Source organism: Podarcis liolepis (genome assembly GCF_965112155.1).
Source record: "Podarcis liolepis genome assembly, chromosome: 6".
Classification (NCBI taxonomy): Eukaryota; Metazoa; Chordata; class Lepidosauria; order Squamata; family Lacertidae; genus Podarcis; species Podarcis liolepis.
Window position 1 is genome coordinate 67,714,847 of NC_139559.1, and position 27,850 is coordinate 67,742,696.

Sequence of the window (27,850 nt, forward strand, 5' to 3'; positions counted from 1 at the left end):
ATTGGTTTCAAAATGTCCCACTTCCTGCACATTCTAGCTACTAATCTGGTGTATAACTGCACACACTCAAGCTCCTGAGGGCTAAATTTAATTTAAGAGAAGCTCCTATAGAATCTAATACCGAGAAGGAAGGAAATAGCACTTCTTGCTGACGCTATTACTTGGGAAATCTTCTACCATTATTACTTTTAAAGGCGGACTGTATTTAAAATCAAATCCTACAAAATCAGATCATGTCTTGTATACACATGCAATCATTTTATTGTCTAATTTATTATTTATTATTTTTTGTGTATCTTGTCAAGCCTTTGAGGTTTTCACAAAATAAATCCATATAATCACACACTATTTTTCAAAAACTGGTTGCTCCCCTCCCCCTCAAATTTCTGCATCCATAATTAAGCCCAGATATGTTCCATTTCTGATTCTCAACACTTAGATGATTTTACATTTTTTGTCACAAGTATATATAGAATACTATTAAAATGAGCCTTACAATTGTAATAAGTAGACTGTTTAGAATGAATGCCCAGGTTCACTGTCTGCTTGATATTCCTGATGTACTTTGAGTGCCCATAGGGTTATCTGGAAATATAATCTGCAGTATACATTTAATCATGCTCTCAAGGAAAACTGAATTAGATAGGGTCACTTCTTCCCAGTCTTCTTCCAAATAATCTTATGTCATTTCCCCTGAAGAACTGTTTTAAATCATCTTAATGTTCACAGCATCCCGGAGACGGTGTATTTTAAGCCACACTTTTTCTCGCGAAAGGGTTTGAAATTCATCTCTGAAATATATACATCTTCATCCTTTCATTCCTTAGACTCTCACTCAGGTTTTGATGATATTCTCTCTTTTAATACCCTTATTTCTTCAGAGAATCTCATTTGTTTATACCGTATTTTTCATTACCTTTGCAAGCAGCTGACTCCAAATCATTAAACTCATTTCGGCATGATTCAGTACGGAGCATTATCATCTTGTGGAATTGTCCTACCGATATACCTTCCTGGATTCACTGAGGCTGAAACAGTTCAAATGTTCATCAAAGAAATTTAAAGAGCCAACCTACTCTTCAGGTGTAGTTGCAAATTCAGTTGTTGGCTCAGAATTATTTTCCAAATGGAAGACAAAGGACTTGTCGACACCGCAACTTATTGAAGCTAACACTGAAAGAGTGCTGATTTGTCTTGCAGGTTCTGGAGCTTGGCTGGGGAAACTGTTGATACAGAAACCCTAAAAAGAATGTCAGTCTTAAAACCATAGACCTAAAGCAGTTTATTGCGGTGAAAATATGAATAGTTTCGATTTATGGGTTTGATATTTGGTGAGCACCAGAAATAAAGCTGGAAGTCGATGGTACACAGTGCTGAAGCACCAGCGTACAAGTTGAGCTGGTGGGCTCCTGATACTGGAGTGATTTCTTCCTAGTTAGTCTGACCCAGTCTCTTGTTGACAGAAACACCTATAAAGGGTCCTTTGAATGTTGGGACTCTGTCTGGGCACTGTTCATTTTTCCTGGTTTAGACTCTTGGCTTGCTTGCTGGTTCTAACTCCATGGGTGTGATTCCTGGCTTGAACTCTTGGTTCCTGGCTCCCCACTCCATAGCTCAGCTCATGATGAAGCTGTTGATAGGGAAACTACACTTGATTATGCCTTTAGATTGCAGGAGTTACCAAGCATATTGAGCCAGTGGGCACATTTGGCATTTTGAGAAAGTGTCATGCGCACCAGTCATAACAGGGCTGCCGCTGGGGTGTGTGCAAGAGAGAACAAAATGACTGCCACATCTAAAAGAGCAGAGCAAGAGAGAAGGCCACAAAATGGCACAGACACTCCTCTCTCATCAGCTACCACCCACCATCAATGGAAACAAAAGGCCTCTACATCAACCATGGGCACACTCACAGAGAGAACTCACTACACCCACAGCCAGCGTGGTGTAGTGGTTAAGAGTAGTGGACTCATAATCTGGCAAACTGAGTGCCTCCACATGCAGCTGCTGGGTGACCTTGGGCTAATCACACTTTTCTGAAGTCTCTCAGCCTCACTCACCTCATAGAGTGTTTGTTGTGGGGGAGGAAGGGAAAGGAGATTGTTAGCCACTTTGAGACTCCTTAAGGGGTGTGAAAGGCAGGATATCAAGTCCAAACTCCTCTTCCTCCTCCTCTTCTTCAGGGTGGATGTCCAGTCCTGGCATCCACTGAAATGTGGACATGCCCAAAAATGGCCCAAAAATGGCAAAAAGAAGAAGAATTACCAACGATGGAAGAATGGAGAATGAAATTAATGGACTACATGGAACTTGACAAATTGACAGGAAGGATCCAAAACCGGTGGGATCAGAAGTTCACCAAGGACTGGAATAAATTTACAGACTATTTGAAAAGTATTTGTGACAATCAGACAATGTTTGTAGGTTTGCAAGAAGCTCTGTGAAGAATTAATATTAGAAATATTGTAAAAATGAAAAAGAAGTTAGGATATGTTATAAATAAAAGGCAATATTATGTTAGGAAATGCGTAAGAAGTGATTAAGACAGAGGATTATCAGAGGAGCTGATGGAAGTCCAATAAGAATGTATTTGTGATGAATTGTGTGGTATGTTTTATAATTGTGTGTGTGTGTGTGTGTGTGTGTGTGTGTATACAAGAACCTACGAAAGCAAATATATATATATATATATATATATATATATGCAGGTTTTGGTGTCTTCGGGTGTCTTCCCGTGTAAGAGTTGGGGTGTCTAGGCGACGTTTCGACGAGGTCTCACTCGTCATCTTCAGGCTGGTGCTTTCGGCTTCTTGTTACTGGAACAGAGCAGGATCTCAGTGTTTGAGTTCCTATAAATACTGTGGAGGGGGTGTGGTGTATAGCCTCCAACGTTCTGGGCAGAGAGGAAGTTCCCAGGTTAGTGTGCCTTTTCTTCTTTTGTTCCTTAATTACTTGAGGGATATCTTGAGTGATTTCTTGAGTGATATTCTGAGTACCACTTAGGTGGGTCATTAGGTGTGGATTAGTTGCTAAAGCTTTCGTGTCTTGACCTCTTGAGCTTGTGAAGAGTTTTTCTGAGAAGATGGCTGTACTGCACTTAGTTGTGCTCTGGCTTGGCTTCGTGTATAGGGGCGAGCTGTGGTTTTGTGCCCTGTGCCAGCCAGATCTGTGTAGGGATTGCAGGGGGGTGCAGCATCCGGAGGTGCCACTATGGTTTGGCTACTGGATGGTGTCTGTAATTTATCTGTGGAGAGGGTCTGGGTCTGGTGTGGTTGATTGGTGATGGCGTTCTGTGTGCCTCTGGTTCTGGTGTCGGTTTTTGTGGGGAGGGCTAATTTCCAGATGTCTGGCAGGCGGGACGTGTCGTCACGCTTGTTCATGTTGTGAGGGTGTTTCTCTATCTCGATGGCTTCCATGATTATTCTCTTGTGGTGATGTTCCATGTTAAAGAGCAATTTGGAATCTGCAAAATTAATTTCGTGTCCTGTTTCTTTCATGTGTTGGAAAAGAGAGGAAGTTTTTTCTTCTTTTTTGACGGCATTCTTGTGTTCTGCGATACGTGCATTTATTCGTCTGTTTGTTTGTCCAATGTACGTGGCTGGGCAGACTTTGCAGGGTATTTCATAGACCCCTTGGTTTTCCAACTGGATTTTATCTTTGGGGTTTCTGAGGATATTGGCTATTTTTTGGTTGGTGCAAAAGGCTGTTTTGATATTGTGTTTATGGAGGATTTTGCTAATTTTATCTGTAGTGCCCTTGATATAAGGAAGGAGGGCCATGCCATTGTTTTCTTCTGTGTCTTGGTTTTTGGGGGGTGTTTCTTTTTGGATTAGCTTCGTAACCCTGTTTTGCTGGTATCCATTGGCGATTAACACATTTGAGAGATTCTGTGACGACACGTCCCGCCTGCCAGACATCTGGAAATTAGCCCTCCCCACAAAAACCGACACCAGAACCAGAGGCACACAGAACGCCATCACCAATCAACCACACCAGACCCAGACCCTCTCCACAGATAAATTACAGACACCATCCAGTAGCCAAACCATAGTGGCACCTCCGGATGCTGCACCCCCCTGCAATCCCTACACAGATCTGGCTGGCACAGGGCACAAAACCACAGCTCGCCCCTATACACGAAGCCAAGCCAGAGCACAACTAAGTGCAGTACAGCCATCTTCTCAGAAAAACTCTTCACAAGCTCAAGAGGTCAAGACACGAAAGCTTTAGCAACTAATCCACACCTAATGACCCACCTAAGTGGTACTCAGAATATCACTCAAGAAATCACTCAAGATATCCCTCAAGTAATTAAGGAACAAAAGAAGAAAAGGCACACTAACCTGGGAACTTCCTCTCTGCCCAGAACGTTGGAGGCTATACACCACACCCCCTCCACAGTATTTATAGGAACTCAAACACTGAGATCCTGCTCTGTTCCAGTAACAAGAAGCCGAAAGCACCAGCCTGAAGATGACGAGTGAGACCTCGTCGAAACGTCGCCTAGACACCCCAACTCTTACACGGGAAGACACCCGAAGACACCAAAACCTGCATTCCTGTACCCGTGAAAATCTACGAAAGCATATATATATATATATATATATATATATATGAAATGTGGACACACTTAAGGAGGTATGATCAGTGATCAGAGAAGCCAAACCAGTGTTAGGTAAGAACCAAGCAAGAAGGACAAACAACCTCTCACACATCATGAAGTTCTGAGGTGATATGTACTGTGATCTTATGTGGGCCTCATGCACTGGTTATTGATAGGTACACTGGGACCTGAGGGAGCCATATTGGTGGCCCCCACTTTAGAAACTAACTGCAGCATTGTAGAAGCTGCCTGCTTCACCATCTACAGACAGTACACAAATTGTCTAAACCTCTTCAGATTTTCAGTGGCTTGTTCTTCTATTTTTGCTAGCAGTTGTTATGGTTCTGGGGTGGTACAAAAATATTTCTGTAATCATAATATATAAAACTCTTTCTTGTGGCGATATTTTGTAAGCAAAATATAATTCTTAAAATAGACTTGACTCCTGTACAGGGGAGGCAGGGGGAATCCCAGAACTCCATTAACTTTTTAATGAGTCAATGAATTTGGGCAGGAGAATTAATTTATTTCATCTGCAAAAAGAAACATAGAAAATATGTGCATTTTAATGGCCATGACTTCCAAGGAATATGTTAGACTTCAAAGAAGCCAATGAGCTGATATCACCATCTTTCTAGCTAACATTTTGCAAGGCTTGTCCTACGATAATATTTGAAATAATTATACCTAGTTGACTCCAGACTCCATGTAAGCAAGTGCAATTCTATTAACTTGAAAAGAATTAATCAGGTGTGAATTCAGTTTGTTAAATTAAATTAAAATCCAATATATACTAATGCTATGGGAGCAAAAGCTGCCCTAAGAAGGAGGAGGCTGCCAAAATGTCTGCCAACATTAACTCTGAAAAAGCTACAAACTTATGTGAAGTTCCTTAGGACAGCTTGCAGCCTGGCTATGCTGTCATTTCTCAATAATGAAATGCAAAATGAACAACATAAGTTGTTTCATGGTTTTTTAAAAAAATTCAAAGCGCTTAAAGGGAAATGCAGAATTTATAGATAGATAGATAGATAGATAGATATAGATAGATAGATAGATAGATACTTTATTGTCATTACACTAGTGCAACATTGCACAAGTGCAACGAAATTGGATGCCATCCCTTAAAAACAACAAAAGCAAAACACAACAACAACCAAACAAACCACCTTCCAACCACACCCACACCCACACCCATCAAACTCCCAGGTCTTATTAAACCTGAAATGACCTTAGAACCTTTCTCCCAGATCGTTAGAGCTAGGAAAAATTCCCTGACACAAATTGTTAAGGTGCTGTGCCGAAGACAGCTTCAGTTTTCTTCTCTTTATCCCTTACCTAAGCTGTATGTTGACTGAAGCAGGATACAAAAATGCCAGCCCATCTTCCCACAATTCCATTCAGTTTAGTGGAACAGTGTCCCAATGTTTGTGTGAATTGACTATGATTTGGCAGACAGACACCATCTATCAGTGGTGTCCACTAGGAGGAGCCAATCCTGCACTCCTGCCAATGCATCTGCACAGCCCTGACCCCACCACCATGTCAAACACACACCCCTTCAGGTATATGGCCATGACACTGCGGCCCAGAGCCTATTGTTGCAGCTCCTTGCCATCAGGGGAGCCATTCCTATGTTTATCTGTGGGGCCCTCACAGCTTTTTAGAAACTGGTGTGTTTCTTGCAGCTCCTTTCACATAATTGCTGGTACACATGGGGAAAGAGGTCAGGGCCATGTTAATGTACCCACATGACACCATGTTTTCCATATGGTGACTTTCTTGTTCTATTATAACACTTAGCATGTCAGTCCCAGTTGTGTGTAAATTGTGGCGGGTGTGGGTGGGAGCAACATGCCTGTGGCTAGGAATGAAGGAGATTCGGTTTTCATTTTAAAAGTGAATTTACCTAATTCTAAAACATGAGAACTGAAACATAGCCATCCTTCAAGATTTGCAGTTCTCTGAATTTTGCAGTGCAGTTTTCCAGCCAAATCAAAGAAAGCATGTGGGGGGGGGGGGTGGAACATGAATAAAAATGCAGATATTAGAAGAAATAACATATGAAGGGAAATTGCTTTGCAAACATGTATATCGGACAAAAATGTGTGTGCTTGTGTGGAAAGTTGCGCTAAAAAGCTGGTAATTTTTATTAAGATTTTTTTTGAATCAAAAACTGATGTGGAAATGTGGAGAAATAAAAAAAAGTGAGAGAAACTGAAATTGACAGATTCTCCCATTTTTACTTGTGGCCCTCCAGATGTTGCTAGACTCCAGCTCCCATCACTGGCCATACTGGCAGGGATTGACAGTGACTGGAGTCCAACAACATCTGGAGAGCCACATGTTCTCTACCCCTGCTCTAAATCTTATGGAGAAACTTCCTCCCCAGTAACAGATGTTTCCAGAAACATTCAATGGCAGAGGAAAATTCTTCACATGACGGGAATGATCCATATATCACGCTTTTTCCACATATTTTGCAAGGAAGTCACTTTAAACAAACAGACATTGCTCAGGACTAAAACTGAAGGTGTATGGGAACTTTTCTCCTTGAGTGCATAGTAGTCTTAGAGTGAAAAAGAGTTCATCTGTGGATTATGTGCTAAAGAGCAAAAGCGAGGGTATGAGATAGCACTTAGGTCATTAGTTCCCAGGTAGTACTTTGAGATCCACCACAGATTTTAAGGAATCTTGTATGTTGCTATCAAATATAGCTTGGTCATCAAGAACAGAAAACAGCTTCTGGTTTGATATAGCTTGCTATTAAATCCCGATTAAAGACAAATTCATGATGATCATAGAATTGGAGAGTTGCAATGCAGGAATCTCAACTAAAGCATCCCTGACAGATGGCAATCCAACCTCTGCTTAAAAACCTCCAAGGAAGGCCCATTGCTTTCCAAGGGAGTCCATTCCACAGTCAAACAACTCTTACTGTCATAAAGTGCTTCCTGAGGTTCATTCAGAATCTTCTTTTTTTCAACTTGTAACTTTTGTGTAGCCATTAGTTTGGATCCTGCCCTCCAGAACAGGAGAAAGCAAGCTTGCTGCGTCTTCCATGTGACAGCCCTTTAGATAGTTGAAGATGACTATCAAATCTCCTCTCAGTCACTTTTTACTCATACGGTGATACCTCGGGTTAAGAGCTTAATGCGTTCTGGAGGTCCGTCCTTAACCTGAAACTGTTCTTAACCTGAGGTACCACTTTAGCTAATGGGGCCTCACGCTGCTGCCGCCGCGCCACCACCATGCAATTTCTGTTCTCATCCTGAAGCAAAGTTCTTAACCCGAGGTACTATTTCTGGGTTAGAGGAGTCTGTAACCTGAAACATCTGTAACCCGAGGTACCACTGTACTGAACATAACCAATTTGCTCAACCATTCCTCACAAGGCTTGGTTTCCAGACCCTCAGCCATCTTGGATGCCCTCCTCTATTGTGAAATATTTGGAATCTGCAAATAAATTCTGGTCACCTCATCTCAAAAAGAAAACTGTAGGGCTGAAAAGGTTTCAGGAAAGTGGAACCAAAATTACCAAGGGATTGGAACCCTAATGAAAGGCTGATTTACCTCTCCGAAACAGACATCCCCAGAACAGCCTGCTTTATGATAGGCACGTTTTGTCTCTGGGTGTGCATTTTTCAGTACTTTGAGGAAATAATTTTCTTCCCCCCTCTGTCATCACAGAATATCTTTACAGAATTCTGAGTAAGATAACAGAGCGGGAACTGGGTTGTTGTTGTTTTTATGATGGATGCGTTCAGATCAAAGGACATTTTATCACTGCTTTTGATTGAAATTCCAGTTCTAAACTGCTGGGCAACACCATCATTTTTGCTGATACAGAATAGAGACACATGCTGCTGCTCAAGTTATATTTATGGAAGATAATAAACGGGGTGGTTTGCTTGGATTTTTGCATTTCAAAATGTTGGGGTTTGTTCCCTGAATCTTTTTGAAATGATTGTGCGTGTGCATTTGTATCGCCAATCTATGCCACTCAGATGCAGGTTAAGAAATAGTGCTGCATGCTTTTGGCGTTGGTTATCACAGATTACTCTGAATATCAAATGCTTTGCAAGATTTTAGGGTTTGCAATGTAAGGAAGTACAACATAACACACGCACACACACCCCTTTAAAAAGCAAGGGAGGAATTCAGCATAGTGCAAAGCAGATAGCTCCATCAATGCAAGTGTTTTTGCTTACCTGATGGAACAATCTGCCCTCTCCTTGCCCTGTGAGCTGTTCCAGGGGGTTTTCTGACATACACAATCCAGAGTTATTTTAGGGAGAGAAAAAGCCCCAAGCTGCTAGCAGAGGTCCTTGCACAAGCTTCCACTGGCAGGACTGGTTAGGTGAATCTCGCCCCAATTCTCCACCATTTTCAATGCAAACCTCATGAAAATTGTGGTACCAGCTCCTGTCAGGGCAGACTGAAAACTGTGTCCCAAAGTTTCTGATCCTATCTGTAGCCTGCTAAATTGGATAATGCCATTTTTGCCAAATATTCTGCAGGAGTAAGTTGGGATTCCTGAATGGCTGGGTGTGGGGATGCAGGCCCCCACAAAGAAATCTACAAAATATTCTCTGGAAATGATCTTCTGAAAGGTGTTTGCTCAGTTAATACTTAATGAAACTATAATACTAATTCACAGTATTTTTTTCCTATAAACAGAGGTACCAGTATTCACCATGAAGTTGTTAAAGTAATTGCCATACTTTTTAACAACAACAACAACAACAAAAGAGGTGCCGGTACGGTGTGCGCTTGAGTACCCCCCCCCCCCGGGGAGGAGTGCTTCTGATTCATATTGATGGATAAAGGAAGGAATGTACTAAGAGAGGAAGGCTAGAATTAATAGAGGTCAAGCCCACTGCTTCCCTTAACAATGTTAAAATAATATTAAACAATATTAATGCTAGAGTCACAGTTGTGACTGAAATTCTTCACTACTTGTGTGTGGTGAAATACAAATTCAGGGGTGGGGAAGATTTTTAGCAAAATATCCCATGTGGGCCTATTCTTATAGATTAATTACCAACAATATCCACTCATCCTTCCTCAGTGGCATGGTGTTTGCAGCCTGGCACCTACTCTGCTACGTCTGCTCCCTGCTCCTTGGCGGGGTGTCCCATTAAAGGGACCCATGGGGAGGTGCTTCTGTCCATACAACCAATCAGGATCTGAGCACTCCCCAGTGAAGCAAGTCTGTGGGAATCACACCTGACCCCAGATACCCCTCTAGCACGTGAGCTGGAGGAGTTGGTAACTATCCAGTGTCAAGCCAAAATGGCCTAATTATAACCTTGTTTTGCCTATACGACCTGGTGGTGGTGGGTTCATGGAACCTGGGCACACAATGACATTTTGCAAACTTAAACTTTGCTCATTCATCCCTTCCTTCCTTCATAGCTGTCATCTTCCAGATACTATGGAGTAACCGCTATCATTCCTCACTATTGACAGTGTGAATTGGTGCCCATTGACACATGGCTGCAGTCTCCCCATCTCTGACTTAAAGCACTACCTAGTTTGCTTGTTTATCACATTTATATCCCTATTTCCTCCCAGGAACTCAAGGTGGCATACATGGTTCTTCCTCCAAGTGTGAGATACATGGATGAATGTCTCACACGATGGTGCTTGCTACCTGCAGTTTTAGAAGTACTAGGAATAAAAACAATTAATGACTTTCAGTCTTCTGCCTAATTAATGAAGGACACCCCTAATTGAGCTGGAGTAGATAAATCAATCAATCAAATAAACTAGAGATGAGGAGCCTCAAGTCCTCCAGTTGTTGTGTAGTGGAACTTCCTTCAGCCCCAGCCACCATGGTCAAGTTGGGAGTTGTAGTCCAACAGCATGTGGAGGTCTGTAGATTCCCTATCCCTGAATTAAACATTCCTAAATGAGGCCAACCAAAGGGGAAGTGGAAGAAGAGAGAAGCTATATAAATTATTTAAACCCAACCCAAATCCAGTCTGGACTCTGATCCTGTGGGATTATTATTTTCATTGCATTAAAAAAAACCCTAAGTTAACCATTAAAATAAACATCGGGCACAGTCCTCAGGGACCTTTCAATGTCATAGGGCTGTTGTATCTCAAATAAGTACAGCAATGAGCTCTGGGAGCTTCAGGGAAGATGTCTGCTGCTGTCTCCATACATCAGCCTTCAGCATGGGTCATTGAACTAGAGCTGCATTTTTGGCATCCAGCACCACTCTTGGGTCCTTTTTTAGCCAGCACTGCTCAGTCTTCATGGCTATTGACTGGTCAGTTTAGTGCTTTCGTTTCTGATGCTACAAATAACTTCCAAACATGACCTAGTTTTAAAGCCAGCCAGGTGAGAAAAGCAAAACAAAAACAAAGGGCAAGTGAAAGATTACCGCACATCCCCTACCTCCATAAATTGTGTACTTGTGATGTAGAGACTTGGGTTCCAATTTACAAGCAAATGGAGGCTTGATCTTGGTGCTCTGCTGGGCAATGTGCCAGTTCCACAATTTACTGCTGCCTTACAAATAATGATTTGTGAGGTAATAAAAGAGCACAGGTTCAAAACTTCATGAGTATTATGAGGACCTTGCCGGGACCAAACATTTCTGTAATTTTTAATCATCATTCTTTCATGAATACATCCAAAATCAATATTATTTTTCTCATTATTAAGAGGGGCAAAAAACCCTACAATAACAAATTAATACTCAGTTACATGCTCTGGTGCCAAGTTTTCATTGGCAGCATATCAGTGTGGATATGATTTTGGAAAACCCAACATAACTTTTCAAGAGCACTGTTGCAGATGAAAAGAAGTTTCACGGTTGCTTTGCCACATAAAACAATACCACATTATTATGGCGGTGGTTGTCCCAGATTGAAGGAGGAGCCCTGGAGATTCAGCACTGGCTCCCCACACCACTAGGACTGCTGATAAGAGGAAATGGCAGGAACTTTAAGTGGGGAGATATGTGCAAAACTCCAGAATACTTTTTTTTTGACCTGGTGACATCAAAGGGTCAATCAATCCTATGCTATTGTCTGATATAAAATCATACACATGACTACTATATTGTGTTAGACTTGGGGCTGCCCTTGAAGGCAATCTTTAAGCAGAAGTTAGCATACAAAACAGCTGATGGAGTACCAACTGGACAAAAAGAAATGGAAAAAGCAAATAGCCCATGCCAAAATAAAACACTTGAAAAAGATACCGCTAATAAAACATGAACTGTATATTAAAATTAAACCCAAAGCAAAAAATGGTCATAAGACAGCACAAAATAAGTACAAAATTAGTTTAACATAACCAGCCAACCAACCAAACAAGAACATCTTCATCATACGGGTGGGGGGCAGGGGGAAATACACAAGGGGGGGGGTCCTCTTAAGAGCCAAAGTCTGAAGCTAGTTTGAAAAGATATTGATCAAAAAGTTCAGGATGAATTTCTTAAGGTATACAGCTTGACAGCGTGTCCAGCTCAAACCTTTGCTTTGAAAAAATTATCAGAAATCTGCAAACAAAGATAAAAAATGCAAATATGACAACAGAGCAGAAGATATCTAGTTCATTTTGTAAAAGTATGGCCTAGAATTAGATTTGTTTTTAAATGAACTTCCCAAGCACTGTTTAAAAAGTTGTGTAGATAAATACAATATGAAGTGGCCCAGATGATCATAGGTGTTAGATTTTTGAATCTCCCCCTCAATGGCAAAATCCGCATGTTAGGACCTAGTCTGCCATATGCAACCAGAAACGGGCCCCTCCCTAATGCCTCATTAAGTCTTATGTTCCTATTTATGCTTAACATTTTTTTGCCACCAATTCTTTTTAAAGTCTATGACTCACATGTGTGTTATAGCCTTTAGCAGCTCTGCCTAACCACACTGTACTGTATTACATATGTTTTATAACCAAAAATATCCCGTGTGTAAATATTAATCTGCAACGTTTCCATTAAAGCCATTTTTCATGTGTTACCCATAATATTTTTTTCTTCTCACAGGCATTCTTTATATGCCTCTGGGGCTAAGTGTTTCATTTTTGATATGGCAATGTAGGTGATTTATTTATAAAAAAACAAATTAATACGTATGTCTGCATTTATCTCACACCTGGACTGAAGACTCAACAAGACAGGAGCTGGCAAAAATATGCTATATTTATTAAAATATAGCAAGGAAGAAATTGTGCCAATCACATCAAACAAATGCAGGCAGGTATAGCCTGCATAGGCTGGTAGTAAATCTCTTCCCTGCTACTAAGTGCTAAACCACCCCAGATCAACTGCATTGCTCAAGCTGGAGAATCTTCCTAGAAATAGCATCTTCCCATTAAAGGGTGGGTGACCTGACAGATGCCAGCTATCCTCACTGTTCAACATTCTGAAGATGGCACATGTCAGCTCCCAAGAGCATCAAACTGTGGTCCCCTCCAAGCTGCGGTTAGTGTGGTACCCTCCATTGAACCTGAAGCAAGGTGCTATGTCTACTTACCTGCCTACACTAAAAGCCCCCAGAGGCAGCCAGCTGAAGCTAGATGTCCTCCTTCCATCTACCTGAGGATAGTTCACAAGACCTTGGCATAAGTCTTCCAAACACATGTCATGCCCCTCTGTAGTGTGCTAGACCCTATCCTCTCTATACCATTGAGGTCAGGAGTGATGTAAGTTTTTCCTGCCTGTAACAGCCACTTCGTTAACACTCCATTGACCAGTCTCAGAGCCTAGCCAGTCTTGTTAGGGTGTCACAATTGCCTCCAGTCTCACTGCTACAGCAACCTGGGCCAAACCACAAAGAGGTTTGGAGCCCAGTTCAAGAGTCTTGCCTAACATCATGGCTGAGAAGCAAAACCACCCAGTGGACCAGGTCATTCTCAGCCAGATGTGTTACTAAGATACTCAGGAACATGTCCATAGCAGGTTGATAACTTCCTAAGTAAATGGGATCATCTTAATAGATGACCCAGGTTGTGGGCAGTCTCTCAACCTGGTTTCCCCCCCACCCTGGCATGGGTGGAGCTATCGCCTTCACACTGGGGTGGCACCACAATCACCCAGGGCTGTTGCCCAATCATGTCAAAGGGTGATAGTGGGGGAAAGTATAAAAGCGGCAGCGCGATGTGTGCTTGGCTCCTGCTTCGTGCTGCCAAACACCCGCTCACCCTCCCTTTAATTTAGATCTTTTGGCCTTGCTTTGGACTTTGGTTGGTTGCCCGGCTTGAGTCGGGAGCTGGGTAGGAATTTTTTCCATTTGGCAAATTGGCACGGGCCACTTGGTTTTTGCCTACCTCTTAGCAATCGTCACAACTTTGTAAGGTTTGGTGGTTAGGCACTGGCTTATGGTGAATGGGGGAGGGGAGGTTGGCCATCACCTGCCCCTCTATTGTTCAAGGGTATTCCATTAAAGGACGCTGAGGCCTGGTTCCTGTCCGAAGTCCGCTTGAAGGGTGAGGGTCATGTCAGGCCTCTGGGAACACCAGGGGAGATACAGGTGGGTTCCCCCGAAGCAATTTCCCTTTGGGTGGTTTACCCTTACAGACTTCCTGCAAAGGGGGAGGAGTCAGATATAGGCTTGCCAATACCGCTCTCATTCCTGTAATCAATAAAGTTGTGGCCAAATTTTTGCCCAAAAGCCTTAAACAAAATATCTCTGTGTGAATTTATTTAGCCTAATGGGGGTTCGGCTTGAGGTCTTGCCACGCAACAGATTGAACCTATTTCTTATTAAGAGTCATTTGTTCTGTGGGCATATCATTTCTCAAGCCCTTAGCTACTATAAGAATGAAGGTTTGAGAGAGTATTGATACTTTTTTTAGAGGGGAGGGTTATATTTTTATTTTATTTTATATATTTAAAATATTTCTAGACCACCCTTCATCAAACAATTCCAGGGTGGGTTGCAATGACATAAAAATTAACAAGTAAAAACAATGCTGTTCATAAAACAACTGGTGCAGTTGAAAATTCTGCAATTAACAAACAATCATAAAACCACCCATAAAGTTGGATGATTGACTGAATAAATTAACACCCCTACAAAGGCCCAAGAAAACAGGTATGTTTTAAGATGGCATTAAAATGAAATAAGAGTTGGAGCAAAGTAAACTTCAGCCGGGAGGACATTCCCTAGACTTGCTTTATGTGTGGAGGGTGTATCTTCTGGAGCATCCTTCATCATCCTACATGCATTGGATGATATCGCGTGTTCTCCTTCATGGAGAGCACGTGTTGTGGTGGGGGCCGCCAGGACACTCCAAAGTTGGGGGCGGGCTAATTGTTCGTTGGCCACTGATGCGATTGTGGCTTCCCTTGTTGTTGGGAAGAAGTTAATGTTGCCATTTGTTGATTGACAGTCAGAAATGCTAAAACTCCTTGCACGAGGCTAGGGCTTCCTCTTTTCGCCCGTGTATCGGATTGCCCCCCCCCCCCCGAATCAGGGTTGTTCACTTTGACCTTGCTATGCCTGTCATGGGGTCGTCTGCTCTTGGGGCAGGGGCCCGGTAGGAATTTTGTCCATCTGGCTGATTGGCTGGGGCCATTTGGTTTTTGCCTACTGCGTAGCAAATCATCACAACTTGTAAGGTTGTGGTTAGGCATTGGTTTATGGTTTGTTTGGTTGGTTGAGGGGCATGGATTGGCTGTGCCTGCCCCTCTAATGCTGCTGCTGCAAGGGATTCCGTTAAAGGAATCAGGGGCTAACTATTGCTTGTCCACTTTGTCAAGGGGGCTCGGGCCATAGCAATGAGTTCCTGGTTGCATTTGGGGAGGGCTGAGGGCAGGTTCCCTGCTCCCTCACTAGCCCCCAAGTGTATTCCCCTATTCTGACTTTCGCATTGTGCTGAATGCCAGTCTGTCCCCCATGGTGGGGGCAGATAGTTGCAACCAATGCCTAAGCAACCACTCACAAATTTGTATTTTAATAAAGTTGTGGCCAAAATTATACCAAAAACCTTAAACAAAAAATTCTGTGTGATGTGTGAGTTATTGTGGTGGCCCTGGGGACCTCGACATGCAACTATCTAAGTGACAGTCAGAGCAGACCTATTGAAAACAATGTTAAACATTAGGGCTGATTCTAACATTTTACCTCTTTTATTCTGGTATGAAACACACATATGCAACCATCACATATGAATAGCATGTGTGATGTGTGTCTCCTTAAAGCATCAGTAGATCCTTGCTTCTGATTATATTTTGTGGTGTGCCCAAATCTGTTTGCAAAACTTTGCCATTCACTTGTTTGGGTGAACTTGCACTCTATTTTCTGTTACAATGACCACAACTGAGTACATCTCATAAAGTGAGAATTCCCTTTTTACAGACAATTTTAGGTGGATTGATAGAGTTCCAACCCCGTCATTTATCTCTCACTAAGTTTGTTGAAGAGAAGGCTCCATACAACAAAAGATCTTTGCCTCTAGAGGAATAGTTTCTATGTCGCTAATACACAGCATACATCATTTTCTCACCAATGAGTTTCCTGGAAAGCACTCTAGAGACAGGCATATCCATCAATGGCACACCCAATAGATCTCAATTACGTTAATTACAATAGACTTTCTAATGAGTGAAATGTCAAGCACTGGATCTATGCCCAATGCTAATAATTCACTCACTCCCAGCTGGCACTCATTCACATGCAGGCAGAGATGTTTCATGCACTCTGACACCCAAAACATAGAGAGTGAAGTGGTTATACTTCAGAGCTAGACGTTAAAATCCAAGTGGGCTATATTAATCAAACACTACAAATTCCTCGAGTGCCCGGCTAAATGGCATGCCTAACTCTGATGCCTTAGAAATACCAGCATATTTAAGTTTATTTAGTTATTTTTTCACCTTGAGGAATTCCTCACACCACCATCCACTTAGGAATGCCTCTGAACTGTCACCATGAAAATACATTATTAGCTGAAGACCTACCATGGAAGAGAGTTGCAGTTTAACTTGATATTGTTAAACTATCGGGAGACAGGGTTTCTGTGTGGTGTATGCATTGGTTTTGGATGAATCCTGAACCCAAGTGGGCACTTTTAGACTGATTTGGGGATGGTATGGATGGAAACAGCATCTCTCCAAAGCAACCAGAACTGAATCAGGGATCTCTAAAGGTCCCTAGTGTGCTTTGGAGAATTTGATGTTTATAAAATGCTGCAGTCAGTGTCTCCGCAAAAAAATGTAATATTTCTCCCCAAGCTTGTCATGCAGGGAAAACACCAGGATAGGAAAATTAGGGGAAGGGAGAACTATTTTTTTTTTTTTTTTTTGACTGGCAAGTCTAGTTTCTAATTGGGAAGAATGATTTTAACAGGGCTCTCTAAACACTGTGCTCTGGAGGAGGGATATTGAAATAGTGTTCCATTTAGCATATTCTGTTCTCTTCACTAGTTCTGCTTGGTTGATAAATGCTGGATGTGCTTTCATTCTGCCCCGCCACATGTTCACACATCCACTCCTGCCAAATCAGGTTTACACTTAGTTTCTGCAATGTGTTGGGCCAGTTGAGTAGAACACAAGCTTCATAGTGGGCGCCCCCTCCCTATGTCCCTCTTAACTCTCTATCCTATGCACCTCTCATGAAATTCTGCAAATTACTTGCATAAGGATAATGAAGTTTCATTTTTATATTAAAGTCATGTTCCCAAACCACAGGGAGGGAAACAAATCTCTTTTGGTCTCTCTCCTGTCCCTATAAATTTTTAAGGTTCCTAGCACAAAGCAGATGCACCAATCCCTATGGAATTTGACAAGTTTCTTACCTAGGAGTACTTGATGTGAGCTAGTTTCATACAAATTGTCCACAAAACAATAAGGACAATAAGTTAATCCTTTAAAAAAAAAAAAACAAAAATGTACATGCTGTCCTTGCAAGGAGGGCAGGGAAACCTGCAAATATCCTTCTTGATGTGGCAGGATTCATTCCCTAAGTGAGGGCTACCATGTATGCAAAGATCATCTATTTCTTCCCAAAAAAAAGTTATAGATGCTTCATGTAAATATATATTAAAATTTAAATATCTCCAACATACCCTTGGACTATGTGTATATAATTTGGTAGGCTTCATCTACTCAAGAGGAGCTACTATCCCTGCAAATTTCATCCATTTCTGTCAAAAAGAAATGGCTGGGATTTTTTATTTCCCCAAAATAGTGAGTGGGGCAGCCACAAAGCTTCATGTTTCTGAACTGGGATTGAGATTTGTACTCTGAGCCAAACTGGGCGGCTTTCAAACTGATTTGGGCAAAATCAGACTATATTCTGAATTGTGTTCCAAACTGAATCGTCTGTTCAGTGCACACGGCCAGTTTCTGACCCTTACTGATCTACAACAAATATGGATCTATCTTCTTCCTGCCAGTGCTCTGGACTGCTCAGTGCACTTCATGTACTATCTTAGTAACCCTTCGAAATATCCTGTAGGGCTGGTGAATGATATTCCCATACTGCAAATGGTAAACGAAACAGGGGTTGACAGATGGTATGGGTTCACAGCAGAGAGAAGATTACATAGAGACCTCCTTCTTCTCAGGTGAGTAAGTCACAACACTAGTTCTCTAGCAGCAAGTGCAAGATGATAGAAAGTCACTCTCTTGGAGCACTGAGAGATAGCCTAAATTGCGAGTCCTTGTCAGTTTTCCTCAGCATATTACAGAGTTCACAATTTTCCCAAATGGAAACCTTTGCTTGGAGTTTAATATATCTTGTATGAGCTCATGGAAAGTGTTTTCACTTCTTCTCTCTCTCATTTCCTTCACAATTAATGCTGAATTTCTGGGCTCTGGTTTATATTGATTCAAATCATGCTCTGCAGTGATTATGTATCTTGTGCCCTAATTAATGGAGCTATTCTCTAGATAGATTCTTTTTTAAGTCTCTGAGACACTATCCTCTCAAATGCTGATATTAACAGGCCCAAACAAGATGGAAATCAAGTCCCTTTCTCAGTGATGTCATATCCCTTGACAACAATGGTTGTGATATTTAAATATTTTAAAAATACCCGACAAAAGCATTAACAGGCTAAGCACAAGCTGTCATCTAATTACATGTCCTTATTTTTGTTTGTTTTTTAGAATGCATTTACTGTTCCTAAATCATCTTGTTCATCTCATAGTTTTCAAAGGATGCTGAAGTCATGTAGGGAATGACCATCACAGATAAAACAATGCAAACAGAACTTTCATTTCACGGACATAATCTCAACAAAGTCAGTGAGCTGTGTCAGCTATGGTCTTTCAGAAGCCAGTCCTGAACTAGTCCTATGTCAAGGGAAGTCCAGGCCATTTAAGACCTTAGCCAGGCCTGGTCTTGCTGAAATGGTATGTGGCTTTGAGCAGTTGATTTCTGAGGTGAGATGAGATGACCGCTAGCACTACTGGAAATCATGCTTAGAAAACAGAAGTCATGTATTTCTTTCTTTGCTCTGAATTGACAGAATTTTTGTACCACTTTCTAGAGAAAAGAACAGGTAGGACCACAGGCTAACTTTCCAATAGTAATAGCTTTTTGCCAGTTTAGAGGCCCATCACTTCTGGCCTGTTAATTTAAGTGTTAACTGTGTCTATTTCCTGACTCTGTTCTGAGCTCTGAGTACATGTGTTTCTAGGTAGCTCAACCAGATAGGTCCTGGCTTTTGGTATTCTAACCCTGAAGCCCAAGAAAGACTATTGCTTGAAACTTTTTCACAGTGACCATGAATGGATAGGAATATTCATAGATGAATTTCTAGGTCAAACTACTTTGTAATCTTACTCTAGCTGTAATTCGGCCATCTGTGCTTCATACATTTCAGATGATAAATCACCTTTTACATATGCATAAAGGAGATTTACAAACACAAAAAAAAAAAACAGCTAAAATATTTTTTAAAAAACAAAAACAGCCAAAGTACAAGTTCCCTCCCAATATTGATTTTATAACAATACAAAATAAAAACCTAAGGCAGATACTTTTTCATCCAGCTGGAAAAGCATAATTCATCCCCCCTCCCCCGTTGTGGTAATTGAATTAATTTAATTTAATTAGTTCTTTCATATCTTTCTTTCTCCTTTTCTACATACAGGAACTATACCTTGTGATATATGCATACATTCTGTATACACTATACACTAGTAGGGTGTGGATTTGCAAGGCTGAAAAGGTAACTAGGAAGTTGAATTCAGTGCTTTTGGGGGGGGGGGGACACGGGGGTATACATGCCCCTAAACCTTTTGTGAATCTAAGTTTGGCCTCATTGAGGGGGCAGTATTTCAATGAGTGGGAAAATGAGAGTACCCCTAAACTTTTTTTTTTTAAGGAAAAAAAGCACTGGTTGAATTAATCTTTTCCCCCTGCTATGTCTCAGGTTGGTTATTTTTACCCATATAGGCTGCTTACAAGATAAAGAATAAAAAATACACCTGGCTGGAATTGCTTCAGAGAAACACACCAATCGGAGAACAGGTTAAGTTCTCCTCCTCTCACCCACAAATTCACCTCTCACCACTATCATTACTAGACAACAGGGCTTTTGAAATACGTGTTCGCTATGGTAATGAGTAGCTCTAGCCTTAGTTACATTGGGACTGCTGCTTTGATTCCTGCTGGGGAATAGGATAGAGAAAGAGGCTTTTCACAAATCCAGAGCCATGTCAAGAGGAAACTTGCACAGCTCCACACACAGACAAGCATAAACTACAGCTGGAGAGTCTATCTTTCAGCTCAGGTAGCATAATTATTTCATTTACTTACTTAAAAGATTTAGAAGATGCCTTTCAGGGCAAGTCTTTGAAGGCAGCATGAAACAAATTAAAACAACAATAGATTTAAACACACACACACAAAATTACAATAGATACATAAATAAAGCTTGGCTAAACAGAAATGCCTTTAAGACTCATTTAAGGGTCAGATATATGGGTTTCCTCTTCAGAATTGTGGCAACCTGAGCATAAGGTCTGCACTGGAAGTTAAGGTAAAGGTACCACTGCCCATACGGGCCAGTCTTGACAGACTCTAGGGTTGTGCGCTCATCTCACTCTAGAGGCCGGGAGCCAGCGCTGTCCGCAGACACTTCCGGGTCACGTGGCCAGCGTGAGGAAGCTGCTCTGGCGAGCCAAGCCGCACACAGAAACGCCGTTTACCTTCCCGCTAGTAAGCGGTCCCTATTTATTTACTTGCACCCAGGGGTGCTTTCGAACTGCTAGGTTGGCAGGCGCTGGGACCGAGCAATGGGAGTGCACCCCGCCACTGGGATTCGAACCGCCGACCATGCGATCGGCAAGTCCTAGGCACTGAGGTTTTACCTACAGCGCCACCCGCGTCCCGCGCACTGGAAGTTAGTCATCAGTTAATTACAGAACAATCCTAACCAATGCTGAAAGTGCCTTTCTGGTTACAGTGCTCGACTGGTGGAGAGGAAGCCCCACTCTAGCAGCCCTAATACACACATGGAAAGTGAAGTGTAGGTGGGTTCCCACACAGCAACACAGTTATAACAGCAATAACCTTTATTCAACTAACATAACTGGACAACAGGGGCAAAGCTTATATACATTTCTGAAGGCCTGGGCCACTCTCACTCCCAACATGATTGGCTGTCTAAACTTCCAAGCTGCAAATCATAGCTCAGAGTTTAAGGGCCATTGGCAGTGACCCAAATCCTGAAATGTTCTGTGACTGGATATCATGTATCGTATCAGAACACAGGGGCTCAGAATCCTTAGTCCAGACTCAAGCTCAGGCAAACACAGACCACGGAATACATAACAGAAAGCTCGGTGGAATTCATTATAATGCCAGCTGTGTTTCTTTTGGAAGTGTGCCAAAACATGGTGCTCTGGGTTTGGGTGAAGGCAAGCTAGGATCTGCTAGATCCAAAGGTGATCTGTTCCCCTGAGAGCTGGTGCAGTTAATTTCTTCCATTGGGACCAACAAAGAACATTTTTCAAAAGCAAGAACTTCTGGAATCTTAAGAACATAAGAAGAGCCTTCTGAACGAGACCAATGGCCAACCAGATGCCATCAGGTTTAGTAGCTACTGATAGCTTCACCCTCCATGGATTTGTATACGTGTATACATCTTATACATGTCTACCAGAAGTAAGCTTCACTGAGTTCAATGGGACCTTCCTGCAAAAGGTGTGTGGTATTCCTGCCTACCGTAAGTTAGTTTTAAATATACATCTTTAAAACTGGATATTTGACCACTGTCAAGAACATACAGGTCGACAGTGAAATCACTCACTATTAGAAAGTTCATTGCAGGAAACAAAGAAAAATTTGTACTGGAAAAGCATGTTGGGAATTGACCTGGTGTGCAAGCAAAATTAATATATTTATTTCTCCCTGAAGTACTTTATAGCCACTTCATACTTCTAATTTAAGTAGTCGGACTTTAAAATGTCACATCACAGCATTTTAAACTTCTAAATTATCCATCATGTTTTAAGGTTTGCACTAATAGTGATAAGATTATTTCTGTTAATATGATCTCCTCGGCAAGATAATTCTGGATCAGTTTCATTATCTTCAAGTTGCTGCTCTTTTAATTTCTAACAAGGGCTTTGCAAGGCTTTAAAAGGTGCCACATGAGTGAAAGAAACAAGCCTCCGGTAGTTTTCTTAATGGATAATTATCAGCTCTTTTCCTTTAGATTTAAATGCAGTCAATTTTGAGGCTGCTGAACACTTCATAAATACTTCTGTTTTTCATTATGTGCAGAGAACAAATGAAAACAAGAATATATCTGATGCAGAAAATGGATTTTTCTACTTAGGAACTAAAAGTGTGTGGCTGCCCAAAAGGCAGTGCTATGGTAGCCATTTCACAGATGCAATGAAATTATTGGTTATGTCAGAGTCTGCACTGCCCTATTCAAGCATCACTGCTGTGACTGTCCAGTCACATGATGGGGGAGTTGTTGTTGTTGTTTAGTCATTTAGTCGTGTCCGACTCTTCGTGATCCCATGAACCAGACCACACCAGGCACTTCTGTCTTCCACTACCTCCCGCAGTTTGGTCAAACTCATGCTGGTAGCTTCGAGAACACTATCCAACCATCTCATTCTCTGTCGTCCCCTTCTCCTTGTGCCCTCCATATTTCCCAACATCAGGGTCTTTTCCAGGGAGTCTTTTCTTCTCATGAGGTGGCCAAAGTATTGGAGCCTCAGCCTCAGGATCTGTCCTTCCAGTGAGCACTCAGGGCTGATTTCCTTAAGAATGGATAGGTTTGATCTTCTTGCAGTCCATGGGACTCTCAAGAGTCTCCTCCAGCACCATAATTCAAAAGCATCAATTCTTCGGCAATCAGCCTTCTTTATGGTCCAGCTTTCACTTCCATACATCATTACTGGAAAAACCATAGCTTTTACTATACAGACTTTGTTGGCAAGGTGATGTCTCTGCTTTTTAAGATGCTGTCTAGGTTTGCCATCGCCTTTCTCCCAAGGAGCAGGCGTCTTTTAATTTCGTGACTGCTGTCACCATCTGCAGTGATCATGGAACCCAGGAAAGTAAAATCTCTCACTGCCTCCATTTCTTCCCCTTCTATTTGCCAGGAGGTGATGGGCCCAGTGGCCATGATCTTCGTTTTTTTGATGTTGAGTTTCAGACCATATTTTGTGCTCTCCTCTTTCACCCTCAATAAAAGGTTTTTAAATTCCTCCTCACTTTCTGCCATAAAGGTTGTGTCATCTGCATATCTGAGGTTGTTGATATTTCTTCCGGCAATCTTAATTCCGGCTTGGGATTCATCCAGCCCAGCCTTTCGCATGATGAATTCTGCATGTAAGTTAAATAAGCAGGGAGACAATATACAGCCTTGTCGTACTCCTTTCCCAAATTTGAACCAATCAGTTGTTCCATATCCAGTTCTAACTGTAGCTTCTTGTCCCACATAGAGATTTCTCAGGAGACAGATGAGGTGATCAGGCACTCCCATTTCTTTAAGAACTTGCCATACAGTGGTGCCTCGCAAGACGAAATTAATTCGTTCCGCAATTCTCTTCGTCTTGCGGGTTTTTCGTCTTGCGATGCACGGTTTCCCATAGGAATGCATTGAAAATCAATTAATGCGTTCCTAGGGAAACCACCTTCAGGCCAGGTCCGGGGACAGTCTGTCCCCGGACCTCTTCTGAAGGCTGGGGGGGGGGGACAAGGGCTTTTCTTCCCACCCCCAGCATTTTAAAAAGCCCTGGGACAGCGGAGGACTTCTCCGCTGTGCGGGGCTATCTTAAAATGCTGGCGGGCGGCATTTTAAATCGCCCCGGACAGCGGAGGACTTCTCCGCTGTCTGGGGCGATTTAAAAGCCCCTGGGAAGGCAGGCAGGGGGGACAAAGACTTTCGCCCCCTGCCCGCCTTCAGAAGGTGTTCCCGCCCCCCGCCCCACTTCGGAACAGCTTTCCGAAGTGGGGCGGCGGCGGCAGGTGTCCCTGCCCCCCCCGCCCCACTTCGGAACAGCTTTCCGAAGTGGGGCGGATGGGACAGGTGTCCCCGCCCCCCGCCCCACTTCGGAAAGCTGTTCCGAAGTGGGGCAGCGGCGGCAGGTGTCCCCGGCCCCCCGCCCCACTTCGGAAAGCTGTTCCGAAGTGGGGCAGCGGCGGCAGGTGTCCCCGGCCCCCCGCCCCACTTCGGAAAGCTGTTCCGAAGTGGGGCGGCGGCGGCAGGTGTCCCCGGCCCCCCGCCCCACTTCGGAAAGCTGTTCCGAAGTGGGGCGGCGGCGGCAGGTGTCCCCGGCCCCCCGCCCCACTTCGGAAAGCTGTTCCGAAGTGGGGCGGCGGCGGCAGGTGTCCCCGGCCCCCCGCCCCACTTCGGAAAGCTGTTCCGAAGTGGGGCGGCGGCGGCAGGTGTCCCCGGCCCCCCGCCCCACTTCGGAAAGCTGTTCCGAAGTGGGGCGGCGGCGGCAGGTGTCCCCGGCCCCCCGCCCCACTTCGGAAAGCTGTTCCGAAGTGGGGCGGCGGCGGCAGGTGTCCCCGGCCCCCCGCCCCACTTCGGAAAGCTGTTCCGAAGTGGGGCGGCGGCGGCAGGTGTCCCCGGCCCCCCGCCCCACTTCGGAAAGCTGTTCCGAAGTGGGGCGGCGGCGGCAGGTGTCCCCGGCCCCCCGCCCCACTTCGGAAAGCTGTTCCGAAGTGGGGCGGCGGCGGCAGGTGTCCCCAGCCCCCCGCCCCACTTCGGAAAGCTGTTCCGAAGTGGGGCGGCGGCGGCAGGTGTCCCCGCCCCCCTCCCCCCTTCGGAACATCGTTCCGAAGTGGGGCGGCTGGGGCAGCTGTTCCCGCCCGACCTCCCCACTTCGGAACATCGTTCCGAAGTGGGGCGGATGGGGCAGCTGTTCCCGCCCGACCTCCCCACTTCGGAACATCGTTCCGAAATGGGGCGGATGGGGCAGCTGTTCCCGCCCCCCCTCCCCCCTTCGGAACATCGTTCCGAAGTGGGGCGGCTGGGGCAGCTGTTCCCGCCCCCCTCCCCCCTTCGGAACATCGTTCCGAAGTGGGGCGGATGGGGCAGCTGTTCCCGCCCGACCTCCCCACTTCGGAACATCGTTCCGAAGTGGGGCGGATGGGGCAGCTGTTCCCGCCCGACCTCCCCACTTCGGAACATCGTTCCGAAGTGGGGCGGCTGGGGCAGGTGTCCCCGCCCCCCTCCCCCCTTCGGAACATCGTTCCGAAGTGGGGCGGATGGGGCAGCTGTTCCCGCCCGACCTCCCCACTTCGGAACATCGTTCCGAAGTGGGGCGGATGGGGCAGCTGTTCCCGCCCCCCCTCCCCCCTTCGGAACATCGTTCCGAAGTGGGGCGGCTGGGGCAGCTGTTCCCGCCCCCCCTCCCCCCTTCGGAACATCGTTCCGAAGTGGGGCGGATGGGGCAGCTGTTCCCGCCCGACCTCCCCACTTCGGAACATCGTTCCGAAGTGGGGCGGCTGGGGCAGGTGTCCCCGCCCCCCTCCCCCCTTCGGAACATCGTTCCGAAGTGGGGCGGATGGGGCAGCTGTTCCCGCCCCACCTCCCCACTTCGGAACATCGTTCCGAAGTGGGGCGGATGGGGCAGCTGTTCCCGCCCCACCTCCCCACTTCGGAACATCGTTCGGAGGTGGGGCGGATGGGGCAGCTGTTCCCGCCCCCCGATTCGGAACAGCGTTTTAAAATGCTGTGGGTCGGCAGCGCTTCGCTCCCGACCCCCAGCATTTTAAAATCTCCCCGGGACAGAGACTTCTCTGCTGTCCCTTGGAGATTTTAAAATGCTGGGGGTCGGCAGCGAACGCTTCGCTCCCGCCCGCCAGCATTTTAAGATCACCCGGGGCAGGCGGGGGGAGGCAGGCGGGGGGGGGAGCAAAGACTTTTGCCCCCCGCCGTCCTTCAGAAGAGGTCCTCTTCTGAAGGCCGGCTGTGGGCGAAAGTCTTTGCTCCCGACCGCCAGCATTTCCCTATGGGCTTTCGTCTTGCGATGCAAGCCCATAGGGAAATTCGTCTTGCGAAGCGCCTCCAAAACAGAAAACCCTTTCGTCTTGCGGGTTTTCCGTCTTGCGAGGCATTCGTCTTGCGGGGTACCACTGTAGTTTTCTGTGGTCTACACAGTCATGATGGGGGAGAGCAGGAGTCAAATTACCATAGCCAGACATGCAGCCTTCCACACGTTTGAGGCCCAACTTCTGCAGCTTTTGCCATGCATGGAAGCTCCCTGCGCAGTTTACGAGCCAGGAAGATAGAAATAGAAATAGGCACACACATGATAACGTTTATCTGACCCTACAGGCAGATAATTAACAGCTTCAGAGTCAGCATTTAAAAGAGAAGAAAAAAATATATTGGCCTACGAAAAGCTTGCCTAAAGAGAGATTGATGGCAGAAAATATAACCAGAAGAGGTTAATTGAACCCAGTGGTGGAGCTTACCTCCTCTGGAAAGGAATCCCACAGCTGATATGCAGCCACAGAAAAGGCCCTGTCACATGTCCCAAGCTATATTTCCATCAGCCTATGATAAAGAAGATGTCTCCATCAGATCTTGGGCCTTGGGAAAATAATATGGAAGAGGCCCTTTAGCTGGACCTAGACCAAAATCATTTAGGGGTCCATAGGTCCATAGAAACATCCTGGGAACCAGTGCAGCTATTCTAAAAATGTTCCTTGATTTGATGATTCACTGCTCGATCACGGATTTGTTGCACATACTCAGGTCCTCACTTACAAAAGCCAGTTCACTACAGTGGACATAACAAATGTAAGAACAACCTGCTGGATCATTGTAGACTGACTCAGTATAAGGCAATTTCCTATGTCACTGACTACATCACAATCTGCAGTATAAGCCATCTTTCTGACAAAAAATATCATTAATTTTTGTTGGGCTGAGGTTTTTCTTATTAATATCCGAATTCATAGCTTGTAGCTTCCTTGTGACTTTGCCCATTGTGATCAGTGCCAACGGGAATCTCAAATAAAAGATGAGAATTGGAATGGCACTCTGCATTCTCCTTCTACCATTGGTGCTAATTATTTGGATTGTCGAGATCCTTTTATGTAACCGAAAAACGGGATTCGGAGAATTGTCAAATACTCAATAAACTGCAACATCAACATTGTTTTTCAGTTTAGCGGATGTTAAATAGAGAGCCTGCGGGTGGGGGAAATCCAATTAATTTCTGTTGTTGACCAAGCTAAAGAAGCAGTATAACTGCAACTAGCATTTTTCTTCTTGTCTCCTCTTCCTCATTAGCGCTCTAACTTGCTTAGGCTGGAACAAACTTAACTTCTCTTTCAATAAAGCAAACAAAAATCCGGGCCATCTTTTTTATTTTTCTTTCTACTGGCCGCATGCTCGTCTTCTGATTACTAAGAGGAGACAGAGCAAGCTTAAACATATCCACATGGAAGAAAGTTCTGTTATTAATTACATTTGTACCCCACTTTTCCTCCAAGCAGCTCAAGATGGCTTATATAGTTCTCTTTCCCATTTTATCCCCACAACAACCCTGTGAGGCAGGTTAGGCTGAGAGGATGTGGCTGCCCCAAAGTCACAGAGCGAGTTTCATGCCTGAGTGGCGATCTGAACTCTAGTCTCCCAGGTTCTGGTTGGGCATTCTAACCACCATAGCACCCTGGCTCTCAGTAAGTCCCTTGAACTGACTCCCAGGTAACTGTGTGTGAGAATCACAGCCAGAATCATGTTACACGTTTGCAGGGGTGTCAACTCCTGGGGGGCTGAACCCTTTTGGGGGCCCCAATATTAGTTTGGGGGGCAAACCACCCAATGTTTTAAGAAAGTCGT